This window comes from Nomascus leucogenys, chromosome 22a (assembly GCF_006542625.1).
Source record: "Nomascus leucogenys isolate Asia chromosome 22a, Asia_NLE_v1, whole genome shotgun sequence".
Lineage (NCBI taxonomy): Eukaryota > Metazoa > Chordata > Mammalia > Primates > Hylobatidae > Nomascus > Nomascus leucogenys.
Window position 1 is genome coordinate 49,063,597 of NC_044402.1, and position 20,709 is coordinate 49,084,305.

General features: G+C 39.2%; 1 non-coding gene and 1 pseudogene across 1 annotated transcript; both read left to right on the forward strand.

Moving 5' to 3' along the window:
• The first annotated feature begins 3,504 nt into the window (after positions 1–3,504).
• LOC100589643 lies at positions 3,505–4,800 on the forward strand (annotated as a pseudogene).
• Positions 4,801–11,878: 7,078 nt separating this feature from the next.
• On the forward strand, positions 11,879–11,960 carry TRNAS-AGA. Its single transcript has one exon. It is a non-coding gene; the product is annotated as a tRNA-Ser (tRNA).
• Positions 11,961–20,709: the final 8,749 nt, after the last annotated feature.

Sequence of the window (20,709 nt, forward strand, 5' to 3'; positions counted from 1 at the left end):
GCGGATTTTTTTTCTCTTGCTTCCTCACTATTTTTTTCTTTCTAAAATAAATTTCCCTCTTAGATATGATTGGCAGGAATCTCCAGTTCATATGAACCCAAAGTATGACGCGGGCTCTGTACGGGGCCCACTGACTTTCTGCTCTATCTTCAGAGCAGGAAACCCTTCTTCATACCTCCTTCCTTTTACTACCCTCCTCATCACCACCTAACAGATATTCTAATGCCTAAAATAATTGGAGTTGAGTTAAACTTTTTATTTGATTTATTGCTTTATGAAATGCGGTTAATTCACTTCAGAGGACAAAAAGGACTCAACAGACTTGAGGGAGAGGAAAGATTCTTGTACGTATCTTTTTCCCAAGAGAAGGAGGCTTTATAATGCCTTTTAGGTGCAATCACTAGAATTTATAAGTGTTTCATTTGCCACTGAGAAACAAGGATTCATGAAAATAAATCTGTACTTTAAATAAAAATTGCTTAAACTCTCTTAGGTATTTGAACACTATTGGATCCTCACATGGTAACTTCAATCACTGTCAACATGGTAAGTAAATATCCAGATACACCTTCTAAGTGCTTCCGTGGTGCTCTGTTGGTCATTTCTATGACATTAACCCACTACACAGAATTGCTGAATATGTCAGTGCTGAATATGTCCCATAGAATGATAGAGCTTTAAAATTGTGTCCTAGGATGTCTCTGTGATTATTTTGTCTTCATAAAACTAAACGTCTCTTGTTGCAAGTTAGTTTATTTTCTGGTAAATGTTTGGATTTGCTACAACTTAAGGAAAGACAAAGAAGTTACTGGGTCTCTGAAGAAGTCAGGCCGAAGTGCTTTCCTTAGTTTGATCTTATCTATTAGTATTTATAAAATTGTGTATTTTAATTGCGGATACAGGGTATCAGGCTATATATTATAATCTTTTTCCATTTAATCTTGTATTGCTAAAAGTAGTCATCTCTTTTGTTGTATGTAGCTACCATTCATTCATTGATTTCATGTTAGCTGCTGTGTAATATGAACGTGCCACAGCTCATTCATTCATCTTTCCATTAATGGGAAACCTGGAGTTGTTTATAATATAAATTTGATTTTGAATTATGGCAGTTCTTGAGTCACAAAAATTAAAAATTATTTTACTGCAGAGGAAATTCCTGATTCTGCAACCATACATTTAATGGAGAATTTATAACTTTGAGTTGTCATTTTCATTTTCCAAATGCTTCCACACATAATGATTATTTGCCCTTTTATATTGTACTACCCATTCCTTCTGATTCCTCATGCATTTTCTAGTGTTAACTGCTAGCAGCATTATGTTCCCCAGCATGGAATGCCTTTGCTAGGACTTATGCCACCACTGCCTCTAAAAGCTTAACTATCTACCTGCACTTAGCAGATATCTATTCATTACCCTTACCAACGCAAATGTTGCAAGAAAATAGATGCTTACCTTTAATTTAGATGGACCTAATTTGTTTCTAAACATTTCTTCATAGACTTTATTATACTTGCATAAAGATTTATCATGATAAAATACATAATTTTGGAGTTTTTCTCCCTTGTTTATATACATGTTTCTTCTGAAAGAAGAAATACATCTGACTGGCAAAACTTAGGGCACATGCCTGCCATCCTAGCTACGTAGAAGCCTAGGAAATTGTTTTAGACAGTTTGGACTGCTATAACTATATAATGTCGGTTGACTTAAACAACAAACATTTATTTCTCACAATTCTGAAGGCTGGGAAACCCAAAATCAAGGTTCCAGCTGATTCAATGTCTGGTGAGCCCTCCCTTCTTCATTTGCAGCTTACTGTCCTCTTGCTCTATCCTCACATAGTGGGGGCAGAGACAGAGAGAGAAAGAGAGAGAGAAGGAAAGAGAGAGAGAGGCTTCCACATATGAATTTGAGGGGGACACAAACATTCAGTCCATAGCAGGAATTTAGTTATGACAGTACCATTGAGGATGCACAGTTCATTGGTAGAGAATTCTCCCTAGTCATATGAAGTCTTAGGCATATTAGACCACCATGTTCATCAATATGATTATCTATAATTTCTTTTCTTCCTAAACTTTTCTTTTTCCATCAATTTTCTCTTTCATTATGATTCAGCCACAGAATCTGTTAAAATAGGCCGTGCACAGTGTTTCATGCCTATAATTTCCAGTTTCAGAGGGTGAGGTGGGTGGGTCACTTAAGGCCAGGAGTTGGTGACCAGCCTGAGCAACATGGTGAGTCCCTGTCTCTACAAAACTAATATTTGTTAAATAATCTGTTAAAATATTAGTTAATAATTACTAAATTTTGAGATGTAGAAACAAAATGGAACTAAAATGATGAATAGCAGTAATACACAAAATGGGATGTTGTAATAAGGATCAAATTATACTGGAGAAATTTATCATAATAAAAGATAACTTTTAGAACTGTTTACTAAAGTTATAATTCATGCAAATGCTGAATGAATGACTATGAAATTCGTACTTGTCTGAGGTCATGGCCAAAGCTACATAGTAGTGCCCCTTTGCTGTGAATAAAATGCCAGGATGTAAAAATTTAAGAATTTTATTGAAAAACTAATTATTATTAGCATTATATTTAATGTATTATATTTTATATTAATATATTACTATAAGAATTGTATTATAATCAAAACTTTACTGGTCAAAATTTCAAAGGTTGATATCATTGTATATCAATATCATTTACTAGATTTTTCTTCAGTCACCCTACAGCACAGCTGGGCCAAAAAATAGATGCCCACTTTTAACTTAGATGGACTTCATTGCTTCTAAACATTTCCTCTTTTCTTCAAAGACTTTATTATACTTGCATAAACAAAGATTTATCATGATATAATACAAAATTTTGGAACGTTTCCCCCTTGTGAAAGTTTAATGTGACAAAATAGACATTTTGCTTTTAAATTATTTTGATGAAATGAAAAAAATTGTCAAATAGAACTTTTGTTTAAAGACTCAAGGCTGATACAGAAAATAGTTTTTGAAGGTATTTTTAAATATTCTAGAAATGAAGAATTAAGATATAATCACAACTTTATTATTCTTCATTTTATTCTAATGTGAATATTTATAATATTGGTTGAGAATAAAAGTATATGATGTTCTTCCTATACAGCAATCTAAAGAACTCCTATATTTGTATTAACTTCTTTATATTAATTTCAATTTTATTAATTCTTAATATTACATAAAATATAAAGTTTTTCACAAATTATTAATTATTGAAGCATTTTATCCCTAAAATAGTAAAAATCCATTCATATTTCAATGATTGACAGTATCTTAACAAATAAAGCTCACAAGGAGATTTTCACTCAATGCTTAATAGCTAAAATTCTTATTCTTGTACTAAACAATAACAGTACTAATAAATAAATAAATAAATAAAATAAGACAACTATACTATTCAGATAATAAAACTAAACCTGGCCTTTTCTACCTGTGGACGCTGCTGAGGAAGCACTGTTAAATGCCTTTCTTCCCACTGCCATCATATTCTAAGTCAGTGTCTCCTAAAGAGCCTGAACAGCTGCTGAAGCTTTTCATTGTCATTGGAGGGTTGAGTTTTGTGTTTTTTGTTTTTTGGTTTTTTTTTTTTTGAGACAGTCTCCTTCAGTCTCCAAGCTGGAGGAGTGCAGTGGTGCAATCTGGGATCGCTGCAACCTCCGCCTCTTGAGTTCAAGTGATTCTCCTGCCTCAGCCTCCCCAGTAGCTGAGACTACAGGAGGGCACCACCACGCCCGGCTAATTGTGTGTGTGTGTGTGTGTGTGTGTGTGTGTGTGTCTGTGTATAGTACAGACGGGGTTTCACTATGTTGGCCAGGCTGGCCTCCCAGAGTGCTAGGATTACAGGCAAGAGCCACTGCAGGGTTGAGGGTTGAGCTTTGAAACAACTGATGAGAGCCTGAGGAGCCATTTTGAGCAATAGGGAACGCTCACAGACTGTGTAGTAAAGAAAGATCCAAACACCAAGCACTCCAGGGGCTTTGGGTTTGTCACATATGCCACTATGGAAAAGGTGGATGCAGCCATGAATGCAAGGCCACACAAGGTGGATGGAAGATTTGTGGAATCAAAGAGAGCTGTTTCAAGAGAAGATTCTCAAAGACCAGGTGCCCACTTAACTGTGATAAAGATGTTAAAGAAGAACTGAAGAACATAAACTAAGAGATTGTATTGAACAGTATGGAAAAATTGAAGTGATTGAAATCATGACTGACCGAGGCAGTGGCAAGAATAGGGGCTTTGCCTTGTAACTTTTGATGACCATGACTCCATGGATAGGATTGTCATTCAGAAATACCATACTGTGAATGGCCACAACTGTGACTTTAGGAAAGCCCTGTCAAAGCAAAAGATGGTTAGTGCTTCATCCAGCCAAAGAGGTCCAAGTGGTTCTGGAAACTTTGGTGGTGGCGTTGGAGGTGGTTTTGGTGAGAATGACAACTTCGGTCATGGAGGAAACTTCAGTGGTTGTGCTGCCTTTTGTGGCAGATGTGGTGGTGGTAGATATGGTGGCAGTGGGAATGGCTATAATGGATTTGATAATGATGGAAGCAATTTTGGAGGTGGTGGAAGCTACAATGATTTTGGCAATTACAACGATCGGTCTTTAAATTTTGGACCCATAAAGGGAGGAAACTTTGGAGGCAGAAGCTCTGGTCCCTATGGTGGTGGAGGCCAATACTTTGCCAAACCATGAAACCAAGGTGGCTATGGCAGTTCCAGTAGCAGCAGTAGCTATGGCAGTGGTAGAAGATTTTAATTACTACCAGAAAACAAAGCTTACCAGGAAAGGAGAGTCAAAGAAGTGACTGGGAAGCTGCAGATTACAACCGATTTGTGAACTCAGCCAAGCCCAGTGGTGGAAGGGCCTAACTGCTACAAAGAAGACATGTATTAGACAAATGCTCATGTGTATGGGCAAAAAACTTGAAGACTGTATTTGTGACTAATTGTATAATAGGCTATTTTAGTTTCTGTTCTGAGGAAAGTATAAATCATTTCAACAAAGGGTTTTAATGTAGTGGTTTTTTTTTTTTTTTGCACCTATGCTGTTGGATGCCAAATGTAATAGTCTAATCATGACTCTGAATAAATGTGTCTCTTTTAAAAATGTGCTGTGTAAAGTTAGTCTACTCTGAAGCCATCTTGGTAAATTTCCCCAACAGTGTGAAGGGAATTCCTTCAGGGTGATGCCACATTGTATTTGGAATTTGTATACGACCTGCTTGGGTGGAGAAGCCATTATCTTCAGTAACCTTGGTGTAGTTTAACTGATAGTTAGTGTTGTGACTTGAAGTTCACCATTAAAAGAGTTCACCCAGCCCAGGCGCAGTGGCTCACATTTGTAATTCCAGCACTTTAGAAGGCTGAGGCAGGAGAATCGCTTGAACCCAGAAGGCAGAGGTTACAGTGAGAAGAGATCGTGTCATTGCACCCCAGCCTGGGCGACAGAGTGAGACTCCATCTCAAAAAAAAAAAAAAAAATTAGGCTCAAGGATTCCAGAAATAACATGGAAGTAGATATCTGGCTTTTGACTTTCATTCTGGACTGGGGGTAGGGGGTTCTTTACAGCCTGGGGCAATGAAAGTCTGAGCTCCCTATTCTGCTTTCTTCGAGAAGTGTGTGTGTGTGTGTGTGTGTGTGTGTGTGTGTGTGTGTGTGTGTGTTGGAGGTACAGGGAAAGCACCTTGTTACAGCTTGATGGAAGTCTAGATTCCCCACTTTGCCTTTGCTGTTGTGTGTGAAGGTTTGGACGACAGTTTTTTTTTTCCTCTTCCAGCTTCCCAAGAGCAGAAGTCCCTAGAAATGGAGTTTGTAACTCCACTGAATACGCAAAATTAGCTAAAAAAATCACAAGTCATAAAACAAAACAAAAATTTAAAAAATGTAAAACTTTTAGAAGTAGAGTCAGGCTTCGGCCGGGCGCGGTGGCTCACGCCTGTAATCCCAGCACTTTGGGAGGCCGAGGAGGGTGGATCACGAGGTTAGGAGATGGAGACCATCCTGTCTAACTCGGCTAACTCGGTGAAACCCCGTCTCTTCTAAAAATACAAAAAATTAACCGGGCGTGTTGGCGGGCGCCTGTAGTCCCGGCTACTCTGGAGGCTGAGGGAGGAGAATGGCGTGAGCCCGGGAGGCAGAGCTTGCAGTGAGCCAAGATCGCGCCACTGCACTCCAGCCTGGGCAACCGAGCGAGACACTGTCTCAAAAGAAAAAAGTAGAGTTAGGCTTTGGTCCAAGAACTCATTAAATTATTATTATTATTATTTTGACACGGAGTTTCGCTCTTGTTACCCAGGCTGGAGTGCAATGGCATGATCTCAGCTCACCGCAACCTCCGCCTCCTGGGTTGAAGCGATTTTCCTGTCTCAGCTTCCCGAGTAGCTGGGATTACAGGCATATGCCACCACGCTCGGCTAATTTGGTATTTTTAGTAGAGACAGGGTTTCTTCATGTTGATCAGGCTAGCCTCAAACTCCTGACCTCAGGTGATCCGCCCGCCTCGGCCTCCCAAAGTGCTGGGATTACAGGCCTGAGCCACTGCGCCCGGAAAGACTGTTATTGTTGTTATTATTATTATTATTATTAATATTATTATTATTATTTTGAGACGGAGTCTCTCTCTGTAACCCAGGCTGGAGTGCAGTGGTGCGATTTCGGCTCACTGCAAGCTCTGCCTCCCGGGTTCACGCCATTCTCCTGCCTCAGCCTCCCAAGTAGCTGGGACTACAGGCGCCCACCAACACGCCCGGCTAATTTTTTTGTATTTTTAGTAGAGACGGCATTTCACCGTGTTAGCCAGGATGATCTCCATCTCCTGACCTCGTGATCCGCCCGTCTCGGCCTCCCAAAGTGCTGGGATTGCAGGCATGAGCCACCGCGCCCGGCCTAAAAGATTATTTTACATTAGGGAAGTGTTCTCAGCCTCCCGTTCATTTGCCCTTGCTTATTTTGATTCTGTGTATTATGCAGCACAAACATTCACTGCCTTTTCTTTTCTTTTTTCTTTTTTTTTAGACAGAGACTCGCTCTGTCACCCAGGCTGGAGTGCAGTGGTACGATCTCGGCTCACTGCAACCTCCCCCTCCCAGGTTCAAGTGATTCTCCTGCCTCAGCCTCCGGAGTAGCTGGGATTACAGGCGCAGGACACCACACCCGGCTAATTTTAGTATTTTTAGTAGAGACAGGGTTTCACCATGTTGGTCAGGCTGGTCTTGAACTCCTGACCTCGTGATCCACCCATCTCGGCCTCTCATAGTGCTGGGGTTACAGGTGTGAGCCACCCCGCCTGGCCTGCCTTTTTTACCTTTAGGGACACTATGCTGTATTAACTATCTTCACGGCTCTGTAGGTTAAGCCCCCTCTGCTTAAATAGCCAGATAATCATTATTGTATGGATTGTCACCCATGTTTTCAACTTAAAAACACATGAATCATCACACAAACATTTTACAACGTCATCCGCACCATAGAGATTTTTAAAACATCTATCTCAAGAACTCATATAAGAACCAGAAATGTTTAGCAATCATATGTCACTTTGTTTCAGACACTCCTTGAGCACTCATACCACTCAAGCCAGGGGCCTCCTTGCCAGCTACTCAGTGAGTAATATAGTTGTCAAGTCACATTTTACCATCTGCTTTCACAGACCTCTTCTGATACCAGCTGTGAAAGTTTGGGATCTCTGGAAAGCAAACACTAAGATGCGTTAGAAGTGCGAAAGGTTATTGACAATAATGCCCATAACAATAAACAAAGAGGAGAAAGAAAGATGAATGCAGGAAGAGCTTTCAGACCATGATGTGGGTCTGGCATGGGCAAAATTAGAGAAGGAAGAAAGTAGGATTGAGTAGAAAAAGCCTGAGGTTTTGGCACAGCTCTGAGAAAGTCTTGGCCAGCTTTGGTATAATGATTGCCCATGGATGAGACCCCAGCCAAGCGGAAATGGCCGGGCTTCAGCGTACCCCCACTCTGCTCACCAAAAAGAAAATAACCTCAGTTTGAACACTGTAGAAGACGGTAAAAGTGCTATAGCTGAAGATGGTAAAAGTGCCTTGGAGGCTGTCAGCGGACAGCATTTCTTGCAACTGAAAACAAGTTCTTCCTTGAAGGAAGATCTGAGCAGCGCACCTCCATGGCCACAGAAATTTTACAATACACATTTAATGACATTTCAGTATAGATAAATATGATTTAAACAAATCTATTTACCTAAATGACAAATATAGAACACTACACTCAACTAAAAATATACATTATTTACTTATTAAAAGATACTGTATTGTGTATATTTGATGCTAACAACATGATGCTATGAAATATATGTAGATAGTAAAATGATTGTTCCAATCAGGCAAATTAGCATCTATCATCTCACATAGTTACATTTTTTTTGGACAAGAGCATCTAAACTCTACTCATTTAACAAAAATCCCTAATATAATACAATTCGATTCACTAGAGTCCTCATGTTGTACATTAGTTCTCTAGACTTGTTCATGCTACATATCTGCTACTTTGTATCCTTTAACTTATATTACCCTATTTCTTTTCTCCTCACCCACTCCTGGCAACCAATTTTTTATTCTCTCTGTATGTTTGACCTTTTTTTTAAATATATATATCCACATATAAGTAAGATCTCACAATATATTTCTTTCTATGTCTGGCTTATTTCACTGAGCATAATGTCCTCCAGGGTCATCCATGTTGTGGCAAATGGCAGGATCTCCTTTTTTAAGGCTGAGTAATATTACACACACACACACACACACACACACACACACAAACACACAGATTCTTTATCCATTAATCTATTGACAGACATAGGTTGTTTCCATATCTTGGCTATTGTGAATAGTGCTTCAGTGAATGTGGGAGTGCAGATGTCTTTATGAGGTAGTAATTGTATCTCCTTTGGGTTCATATCCAGGAGAGGAATTGCTGGGTCATATGGTAGTTCTATGTTTAATTTCTTTAGAAACATTCATGCTGTTTTCCATAATGACTGCACAAATCTACATTCTCACCAACAGTGTACTAGGGTTCCCTTTTCTCCACACCCTTGCCAACATTGGTTGTCTTTTGTCTTTTTGATAATAGCCATCGCAACAGGTGTGAAGTAATATCTTATAGTGGTTTAATATTGCATTTTCCTGATGATTAATGTTGAGCACCTTTCATATGCATATTGGCCCTTTTATGTCTTCTTTGACGAAATTGTCTGTTCAGATCCTTTGCCCATTTTTCATGAGACTGTAGTGCTGCCAGCTGTGCTCAGAAGGTAAGTCTCTTTGACCATTTTTTAATCAGATTATTTGTTTTTCTGCTATGGAGTTATAAGAGTATTTTATAAATTTTGAATATTAACTCCTTTTCCCCAGTCCATAAGTTGCCTTTATATTTTGTTGATTGTTTTCTTTGCTGTGCAGAAACTTTGTAGTTTGGTGTGGTCCCATTTATTTATTTTTGTTTTTGTATCCTGGACATTTGGCATGATATCCAAAAAATTATTGCCAAGGCCAATGACAAAGAGCTTTCCCCCTGTTTTCTTATGGAAGTTTTGTGTTCAGGTCTTATGTTTAGGTATTTTTTCCATTTTGAGTTGATTTTTGTGTATAGTATAAGAGTATAATTTCATTCTTTTGCATGTGGAAATCCAGTTTTCCAAGCATCATTTATTGGAGATTATTCTTTCCCCCATTGTGTCCTCTTGATGCCCTTGTCAAAAATTAGTTGACAGTATATGTTTGAGTTTTTTTCTGGGCTGTCTATTCTGTTGCATTGGTCTGTTTCTGTTTCTATGCAGAAATGATTATGCTGCTATCAGAACAATATGTCTTGATTATTTTAGCTTTATAATATAATTTTAAAGCAGCAAGTGTGCTGCCTCCAACTTTGTTTTTCTTTCTCAGTATTGCTATAGCTATTTGGGGTGTGTGTGTATGTGTGTGTGTGTGTGTGTGTGTGTGTGTGTGTGTGATTCCATAAGAATTTTAGGATTATTTTTTCTACTTCTGTGAAGAATGTCCCTTTGGAATTTTGATAAGGACTGTACTGAATTTGTATATTGCTTTGGATGGCCTGGACATTTTAACACTATTAATTATTCTAATTCATGAACATTGGATATCTTTCCATTTATTTATGTTGTCTTTAATTTCTTTCAACATTTTATAGTTTTCAGTGTAAAAATCTTTCATCTCCTAGGTCAAATTTATTCCTAAGTATTTTATTTTTTGATGCTATTATAAGTGAGATTGTTTTCTTAATTTGTTTTTCAGTTAGGTCATTATTTTTGTATAGAAATACTACTGATTATTTATATGTTGATTTACATATTATTTTTAAATATCCTTGGTGGGCCCTAATGCAAGTCTTTAAAAATGTACAAGGATTGAAATGACACGGAACCTATTCTGTGAGCCCAGCATAATAAAAATAAAATCAATATCAGAAATAAAATGGAAAACCCCAAAATGTTACTAAATGAAAACACACTCATTCAAAGCCATAGCTTAAAGAAATCACATTTAGTTAAAATGAATGATAACCAAAATAAGATATATAAAAATTTGTGTAATGCAGCTAAACTGTGCCCAAAGTCTAATTTACAGTTCTACTTGCATATATTAGAATAAAGATGTTTTAATATTTGATGTTAAAGCTTTTTTCTCAGTAATTTAGAGGAAAACAGCAAATTAAAATATTAGAAGCAAGATTATAAAAAGATAGAACACACACACACACAAAACAAACAGAGAGCATCAACAAAGCCATAAACAGGCATTTAGGGAGGATTGACAAAATTATTGTTCTAAATCAAGGATTGTTCAACAAAAGGAAAAGAAAACAGAAAATACTAATACCAGGAATAAATATAGAATAACATTACATTTTATATATGGACACCAATAATATACTAAGAATACAGTATGAACAATGTTTTGTAAATAGATTTGACAATTTAGGACAGATTCCTTTCAAGAGATGGTTTACCAAAACTGACAGAATAAGAAATTAAGACCTTGAGTTTACTCCTCATCTCTCTTTCTTCTACCCGGAAACCACACCGAGTAAATCTACTTTTTGTTTCCCAGAATCGTTTGTGAAGCTCAGATAAGCATTCAAGGGGCATTTAAATAAGTGGGAACTTAAAAAAGAAAAAAAAAGGTAGTAAAACTCTACCTTTGATTTGAGATGCAGTGGGAGTTGTTTACTGGAGGTCAAAGGGGGAGTTGTCAAGGGGAAAAGATGAAGTTTCTCAGAGGCAATACCAGGCTCTCAAACTGACAATAAGTGGATTTCTAGTGTATCCTCTTACTAAGTGTAGCCTCTTACTGGGCTACGACTGAAATACTAGTGTATTTCCTTTCAGTAAATAGAAGTGCATCTTACTCCTTTTATCAATTGCAGAATCTTCCATTATACGGATCTTCCAAAATTTATTTTAAAAGTCAAACATCGATGGCCGTTTGAGGTTGTTCAAATCATTGCTACAACTCAAAATTCTGCAGCAAATGTTAGAGCGTGTCGCAATTGTTGCGGGTGTCTCCTGGAAAACCATCAGAAGCGGACGGAGCAGGAAGCTTGGTCTCTGGGAATGCCTCCTGCGTAGTCTCCTTCCATCAAAACATCAGAATAAGGGGTCCTCCCAGGTCCGAGGATAAAGTGTTACTTGTCAGTTTGCCACAACAGCATGATAGTCATCTAACTGATGTCAAAAAATAAGAAACATTGACAGCGAATACACTTTTTGGCAGAAAATTTGACCTTTCCAAGGGAGCTAAAGTTCAGTACAGTGACTTATGCTAATGGACAAAGCATCCTTCACGTAGTCGTGGCCGAGTGGTTAAGGCGATGGACTAGAAATCCATTGGGGTTTCCCCGCGCAGGTTCGAATCCTGCCGATTACGGTCCCTTTCTTGTTGGAAAGGGAGTCTACTGACACCTTGCCGGGTTGAAAGTCCGTTATTGTCTCTCAGGAAGAAGCTTGCTTGTTCCAACCTATAGGCTTTTCCTCTTTATGGACCCACTAAAAACACTCCATGTCTCTGAAACAATGAGGAAATGTCATACAAAAAAAGAAAAAGTACTTCTATCACAGTCGTATTAATGTTTTCCTTTGCCTTAAGAAGAGCTCAGGATGATGTTTTTCTGTTTTCTGAAACAGATGCCCCATTTTGAAGACAGCTTTCCTTAGAGAAAAAAATTGCTAGGAGTGTTTGTGTCTCACAGAATTGTCCCCTTATTAGGGATCTTCTCCAGTCAAGCAAATGCCCTGGTTTAACGTAGAAAAGGTCCAGGAAATCCATGATCAAATGCAAGTGAAAGCGACTCACAGGCATGGTCACCAAGATGAGAATTTATGTTGGGCGTTTATAAGCAAACCACTACATAATAAAAGATAATTGAGTAAAGCAATTTTTTTCATAACCCAATAAAAAAAAAAATCAACGACGTCAAGTGGAGTGGCCTGTCCTGAGGTCCAGGAGAGTGGTGAAGCAAGAGTGACTAAAACCGCGGTGAGGTTGTGATTATATCCTGAGCACAGAAAGAGCCCCAGCTCAGATGCAGAATCTCATTGTGATGAACAATTATGGGTTAATGTATTGACCAAAAGAATGTTGACCACAACTGAGTACCTTCCTAGGAATTCCTAGGGGAATTCATGCATCACTGACTTGGCAGCTTAAGTGGAGCTTGTCCTCACCTCTCTTCTGCAAATCTTCAAAGAGTTGTGATTTATTTTACCTCATCCAAGAATGATTCTAATATTTTTTCATAAACAGAGTGCCGGCCCTGTTCATTGATAAAATACCAGATCTTTCTTCTTTTATGTGTCTCTTTAGAGCACTCCATTTCAAAATTAGTGGGGCAGCGACAGTAAACTGCCGCAAATCCTCTACTGAGCAGTGCAGGCAGGAAGAACAAGACTTGTCTCAGTGTACGGAGATTCAGGTTTCCAGAGGAGGAGCCTGATCAGTTCTCCTACCCTCTCCCACATCCGGCATGCAGGTTGCTTTGATTAGGAAAAACAATCTAATAGAATTCCAGAATGTGAAAGCTAATGAAATGCTAAAGCCCTTTTGTGGAAACAATTCCTAATAGTAGAGTTAAGTATTCCATCTGACATATATGTACAGAAATTGAAAATATAAATTTGTTCAAAAAGATATCTTAAATGGGTGGGCACAGTGGCTCACGCCTGTAATCTCAGCACTTTGAGAGACCGAGGCAGGCGGATCACCTGCAGTCAGGAGTTCAAGACCAGCCTGACCAACATGGTGAAACCTTGTCTCTACTAAAAACACAAAAATTAGCCGAGCGTGGTGGCATGCGCCTGTAATCTCAGCTACGCGGGAGGGTGAGGCAGAATCGCTTGAACCCCGGAGATGGAGGTTGCAGTAAGCTGAGATCGCGCCGCTGCACTCCAGCCTGGGGGACAAAGCGAGACTCTGCCTTAACAATGACAACAACAACAGAAACATATCTTAGAGAGGAGTGTTGGTAGCATAAATAGGAGCTTCTCTCCTTCTGGATGCTTTTTACTGGACAAGCCCATGCAGACTCAAGTTCAGGTTCCGGGGCTGGAGCAAGGATTGATCTCACAGAATTTTGCCTTGTAGAAGAACAGCATGTGATCTAGTTTCTGAATAACGCCATCGAGTTCTAGAAGGGTTTTGTTTTGTTTTGTTTCTCTTCCTACTACTAAGGAAGAGAAAAGGTGTCTTATAGACAAGAACGTAACATGGAAAACGAGACACACTGATGGACAGTGTCATGAAAACCAGGGTTACAGTCAGCGCAGAAAAATAAGGAAACACAGTCTGGTGCCTATAGTAAATAATACTGTAGTGTATATCTCTTTAAAAAAATTTCTTAATTGAAATAGAGATGAGGTCTCCCTGTGTTGCCCAGGCTGGTCTCAAACTTCTGGCCTCAAGTGATCCTCTCACCTTGGCCTCCCAAAGTGCTGTGATTACAGGCATGAGGCACCTTGCCCAGCCACATAGTGTATATTACAAAATAAACAGAAAAGAATGTTCTCACCACAAAGAAATGATAAGTGTTTGAGGAGATGTATATGCTAAATACCATGATTTGATCATTATACAATGTATAAATGTAACAAATCACACTGTACTCTGTAAATATGTATAATTACTGTGTCAATTAAAAACAAGATTAAAAATAAAAAACACAGTGAAACAACTGTTCCCTTCTGTGAATACTTGGCTACTAAAAAATTGTCAATAAATCATGAACATGTAAAATTAATACATAAATAAATAAAACAGATGCATGTCTACCTAAAGCAAATAACTTTCAAGGCCTTGCCTGACCCATGCTGCTAAGGGTATTGTCAAACTTATTTTTATTTTTTTCTTTCATATTATACTATATTTAGAGAACAAACAGTACCACTTTAGGGATCTAGTTCTATAAGCTGCCTTTTCATTGCTCCATCTTCAAAGCTCACAGAATAATGGAAGACATTCTGCGGTTTTATTTGTCTTCCACCTCAACTGTGGACTCCCTCACTGCTTGCTTGATTTTCACTGGAGGGGCTCATGAATCAGACCATGGCTTCGCATGTCATTTCCTCAACTGCCAGGTTGTTCCTGCCTTTTTTTCTTTTCTTTTTTTTGAGATGGAGTGTTGCTCTGTCGCCAGGCTGGAGTGCAGTGGCACAATCTCAGCTCACTGCAACCTCGGCCTCCCAGGTAAGCGATTCCCCTGCCTCAGGCTCCCTAGTAGCTGGGAATACAGGCGCGCACCACCATGCTCAGCTAATTTTTGTATTTTTAGTAGAGACGGGGATTCACCATGTTGGCCAGGATGGTCTCGATCTCTTGACCTCGTGATCCTCCCGCCTTGGCCTCCCAAAGTGCTGGGATTACAGTGTTCCTGCTTTTGAGTGTGATGATGTCAAGATAAGAGGACATCGCCCTTAAAGGGAAAGCATTAGAGAAAGAGCCATGGAAAACACAAGAGTTTAAAATACTTTTCTCATATTTCAGGTTTTATGGAGAGTTCTTTTCTAAAATAGTTTGAAACTTACTTGGGAACAGTGTTCTGTGATCTGAACTGCTAGGCAGCTCCTACAGGGTCCTTCCAAGCTCTGCTGCAAAAAAAAATTTCCTTGGTACCAAGAAGAATAGAAGATATACCAAGAACTGATCATTATTATACCATCAATGGCAAAGGAAAGGCAGGAGAGAGTAGCCATCCCAGATTATTAGCCTAAAGGGCAGTGGGGAGAAGCAAATGGCCTTTACTAGAGTAAAGAATCACAGGTCTCAGAATTTGACCCTACCCAGCTGGATTCCAGTGTATGCCATAGCCATGATGCAAAGATGATTTTATTGCATTGTAAATTTTCAACTGTTAAAGGAGGCAGTTACAAGTGTTCAACTGTCTGTGACTGCTTGGAAAAAAACTATGCTGCAAAAAGAACTTTGTATTCTGTGATTCGATGGATAGTGGTCACTGGTCTAACAGAAGAAAATGTCACTGTCTTCCCTCCCCTACCCCGCTTCTTGACCTTCACCCCCACACCCCAGGGAGAGTCCATACAACCCTTCAGAGCACCTTGGCCCACTTGCCCACTTGGAGGGAGACAGTAGAAAGAAGACGTTCTGGTAAGTGGGATTTTTTAAAAAGCTGATATTAAACAAAGGAGTTTAATCATTCTTACCCACAGTCTCAAAGAGGAAAACATATAAAGATCAATTTTAACATTAGTTTTAGGTTACAGTGAATTTTAAATTTAATTCTGACATACTTAAAACCATCACCTTCTATACAGGATAGGTTCTGGACTCTCTGCAATCAATATATAAATAGGTTTGATCTAGCAAATCAAGGAAACATTATTCTACATAAATACAGACCAAGAATGCAGAGAAGGAAAAGAATTTCTCCAATAGAAATTTAAAAACTAGAGCTTGCAACATGAGGAATACAATTTTCTCTCCTTCAGTAATTGAACCACCTCCTCAAACACAGTAATAGCTAGTGGCCCTGTGGGCAGCCACTTGACTGGCTTAGAGCTATTCTAACAGAGAATATAACTTAGAAGGAGGACAAAGAATGAGATGAGTAAGAATTTGGACTGAAACAATCAGCAGATTCAAGTAAGGCAATATACTAAACTAGGTTCTTACTGTGAACTAAACATTCAATTAGGAGCTCTGAGAAGGTCATTCTTTCTATAAATAGTAGAAAATAGGCTGGACGCAGTGGCTTATGCATGTAATCCCAGCACTTTGGGAGGCCGAGACAGGTGGATCACCTGAGGTCAGAAGTTCGAGAGCAGCCTGGCCGACATGGTGAAACTCTGTCTCTACTAAAAATATAAAAAATTAGCCAGGCGTGGTGGCTGGCACCTGTAATCCCAGCTACTCGGGAAGCTGAGGCAGGAGAATCGCTTGAACCCAGGAGATGGAGGTTGCAGTGAGCCCAGATCGCACCGTTGTACTCCAGTCTGGGCGACAAGGTGAAACTTTGTCACACACACACACACACACACACACACACACACAAAGTAGAAAATATTAAATTTTTGTGGTGGGCCAGATGTTGTGCTTACTGCTATATACACAAAGGTAAACAAAACACAAGCACAGTTGCTGACCTCATGGTGATTGGTGTCTATTAGGAGGAATATTCTACAAATATAAACAAGCTCACACAGGGAGAGTTTAAGGAAACTGCTTGTGGCCAGCAGCATAATGGCACAAAGAAGGTGGAATTCACAAATAAAAATGAAAACTGCAATTTCCAGGTGGATGAGCACTGGAAAGTTTGATTGGGGAAAAGTGTGAGTGTACCATTTCTCGGGTACAAGATTTATGCTTGTGGGCCTTGATCATTAAAGAAGAATGATTAATTCTGGAGGGCAACAACATGAAAGAAAAGGGAAAGATTAAGTCTGGCAATGAGATTAGCAGCATGGCTCAGATAAAGCCTGGAAAGTCATGTGCTTTAGGTATGCATGTGCCTGCATTGGTCTGTGAATATCAGAAATATACTTGGACCATGGCACTGAGCACAGCAATTTCCAATAACCCTTTTCACCTTGGTATAGTAGTGAGTATAGCTTTGCCACTGGGGAAACAGATGCTTGGCCTGTCTCAGAGAACTTTGTAACAATTAGAGACGTCTCTCATATATGTATTTTACGCATTTCCCAAAACAACAAAAAGCAGTTGGCAATTCTCTCTTCCATTTCATGGTCATGAAGTTATTAGGAAAGAGATTTTTAAATTCTTAAAAATTCCAAGGCACACCCAGATAAGGTACTACATGTCTCTATGTTTCCAGCTTCTTGGGAGGCTGAGGCAAGAAGATTACTTGAGCTCAGGAGTTGGAGGCCAGCCTGTGCAAAATACGGAGACTCCCACCTGTTTAAAAAGAAAAATAAAAAGTCCAAGCCAAATAGAATAAAAGGTATGAACTCTCTCACTTTACATGCCCTCGATACAAAACAATTGGAGAAATCATTATTAAGGAGTTCACAAAAACTGTGGAAGACCATGGATGCTGAGCAGGGAATCACCTGCCTTTTGAATTCCCTTCCATGTCAAATAATCACAATTAACTAAAAGGTTCAAAATCACCAAACATGATTGTAAGCATGAAGCTGCTTTAAAAATATTACCTTTGAGGCTGGGTGCAGTGGTTCATGCCTGTAATCCCAGCACTTTGGTTAGGCCGAGGCAGGTGGATCACATGATGTCAGGAGCTCAAGACCAGCCTGGCCAACATGGCGAAACTACACCTCTACTAAAAATACAAAAATTAGCCAGGCATGGTGGTGCGCATCTGTAATCCCAGCTACTTGGGAGGCTGACGCAGGAGAATTGCTTGAAACCAGGAGGCTGGAAGCTGGAGGTTGCAGTGAGCAGAGATTGTGCCACTGCACTCCAGCCTGGGCGACAGAGCAAGACTCCATCTCAAAAGAAAAAAAATTGAATAAAAAAAAAATCACCTTTGAACTGTGGCCATATGATTCATTAATCTCAGCCTTGTAAATTAGGAGGCCAAAATTACACACACACCCAAAGCTGAGATCCTAGTCAAACCAGTTCTTTGAGTTTCTCTCTCTTTTCTGAGAGAGCTTATGGGTGTTGGTTCCTCACATTACCCTTTGGGACATTAGAATGACACATATATAGATCCAGCAGAAGGGAATAAAACCTGGCTGGTTAAGGGATGATTAAAGCCTCTACTTAAATTCCTTTTCAACCCTTACTGAGAGACCTCCAATCAGAGGAAGCCCTCAATTTAGGATATTTTTCCTTTCTTGTTGAGAAAAGAAGCAAAAGGGAGACAAAAGCAAAGTAATGCTCTTTTTCTTAACACTTTATGAGTATTCTGAATTCTGTGTAATTTAAGCCCAGATTTTTTCACTGAGTGTTATCTTGTTTATTGTGCCACTTGAAGGTGATACTTGCAATTGCCAATTTATAAATATTTCATAAGTAGCATTTTATTTAGAATTTCTTGTTGCTTTGAAAAACAAAAAGATACAGGGAAACAATAAGCTCCTAAACTGTACGACGTAAAATTTAGGAACTCCTAAAATATATAAGGCAAAAAAAAAAAAAAAAAAAAAAAAAAAGGCCGGGTTCGGTGGCTCACGCCTGTAATCCCAACACTTAGGAAGGCCGAGGCGGGCGGATCACAAGGTCAGGAGATCGAGACCATCCTAATATGGTGGGCTAACACGGTGAAACCCTGTCTCTACTAAAAATACAAAAAATTAGCCAGGCGTGGTGGCGGGCGCCTGTAGTCCCAGCTACTCGGGAGGTTGAGGCAGGAGAATGGCCAGAACCCAGGAGACGGAGCTTGCAGCGAGCCAAGATCGCGCCACTGCCCTCCAGCCTGGGCGACAGAGCCAGAATGTCTCAAAAAAAAAAAAAAAAAAAAGAAAAGAAAAGAAAGAAAGAATCAGATAAAGCCGCAATCGTACTTAGAAATTTTAACACAGTATATATCATCCCTCAGAAACTAATTAAAAAGCAGAAGAGGGAAGGAAAAGAGTAAAGATGTAAAAGTTTTAAATAAAACTATTGAAGAGGGAAGGAAAACAGTAAAGACACAAAAGTTTTAAATAAAACTATTGAAGAGGGAAGGAAAACAGTAAAGATGTAAAAGTTTTAAACAAAACTATTCCTGAATTTTACCTAACTTACATATGAAGAACACTACACACTTCAACTTTTTTTTTTTTTTTTTAACTCTGTTGCCCAGGCTGGAATGTAGTGGTGGGATCACTGCTCACTGCAGCCTCGACCTCCCTGGGCTCAGTGATCCTCCCACCTCAGCCTCCAGAGTAGCTGGGAACACAGGAACCTGCCACCATACCCTGCTAATTTTTTCGTAGAGACGAGTTTTCGCTATGTTGCCCAAGCTGGTCTGAAACTCCTGGGCTCAAGTGATCCGCCCACTCCAGCCTCCTAAAGTGTTGGAATTACAGGGATGAGCCACCGCGCCCAGTGGTATCTCAACTTCCGAAGACGAATTTCTTTTTGAAGTATATCTGGAACTAAAAAAAAAAAAAAAAAAAAAAAAAAAATTTTGCCTTGCCGGTTTTAAAGTAAGTTTCCAAAATTCGAACAGTCTGAGAGATAAATACTAGGGTCTAGCCACAATACATTTTGCTAGACATCAATTAAAAATCTAAAATTGTGTTATGTTTAGAAGTTAAAAAGTGTGCGTATGGCCGGGCGCGGTGGCTCACGTCTGTAATCCCAGGACTTTGGGAGGCCAAGGCAGGCGGATCACCTGAGGTCGGGAGTTCGAGACCAGCCTGACCAACATGGAGGAACACTGTCTCTACTAAAAATACAAAATTAGCAGGGTGTGGTGGCCCAAGCCTGTAATCCCAGCTACTTGGGAGGCTGAGGCAGGAGAATCGCTTGAACTCGGGGGCAGAGGTTGCGGTGAGCCGAGATCATGCCATTGCACTCCAGCCTGGGCAAGAAGAGCAAAAGAGCGAAACTCCGTTTCAAAAAAAGAAAGAAAGAAAGAGAAAGAAAGAAAGAAAGAAAGAAAGAAAGAAAGAAAGAAAGAAAATGTGCGTATGGTTCCAAGAAGATATCTAAATGGTAATTAAAAATTATATTCAAAAGAATGACATTGAAAATAATACTTATGAAATACGTTTCATGCAGTCCAAAATGCACTTGGATGCTTAAACTCTTAAATACATAATTAATAATAAAATAAAATCTAAACATCAATAATCTGAGATCCATTGAAAAAAATTAGAAATTAGCAAATTTTACCCAAAGAAATCTTAGGGAAGGAAATGAAGAAGAAAATGGCTGATTTAATGCAATAAAATTGAAACACAAGATGGAGATAAGCAAAAAAAAAAAAAAAAGCCAAAATTTAGTTAGGAAAAAAAAAACTAATAACGTTGCAAAATGCTTGGATAAACTGAGTTTATCCAAGAAGGCACAAATGACTGATCTCTGATATAGAAAAAGGAGAATGGCAGGTCTAACAAATAAAAAGGAAGATGCAGCAAGGCAAGAAGTGAGGACGAGCTCCACCAAGCTTCCAAGGCAGTGATAGAATTCCCCTAGGAATTCCTTAAAAAGTACTCAACTGTGGCTAGCATTCCTTTTCGGCCAATGCATTATTTAACCA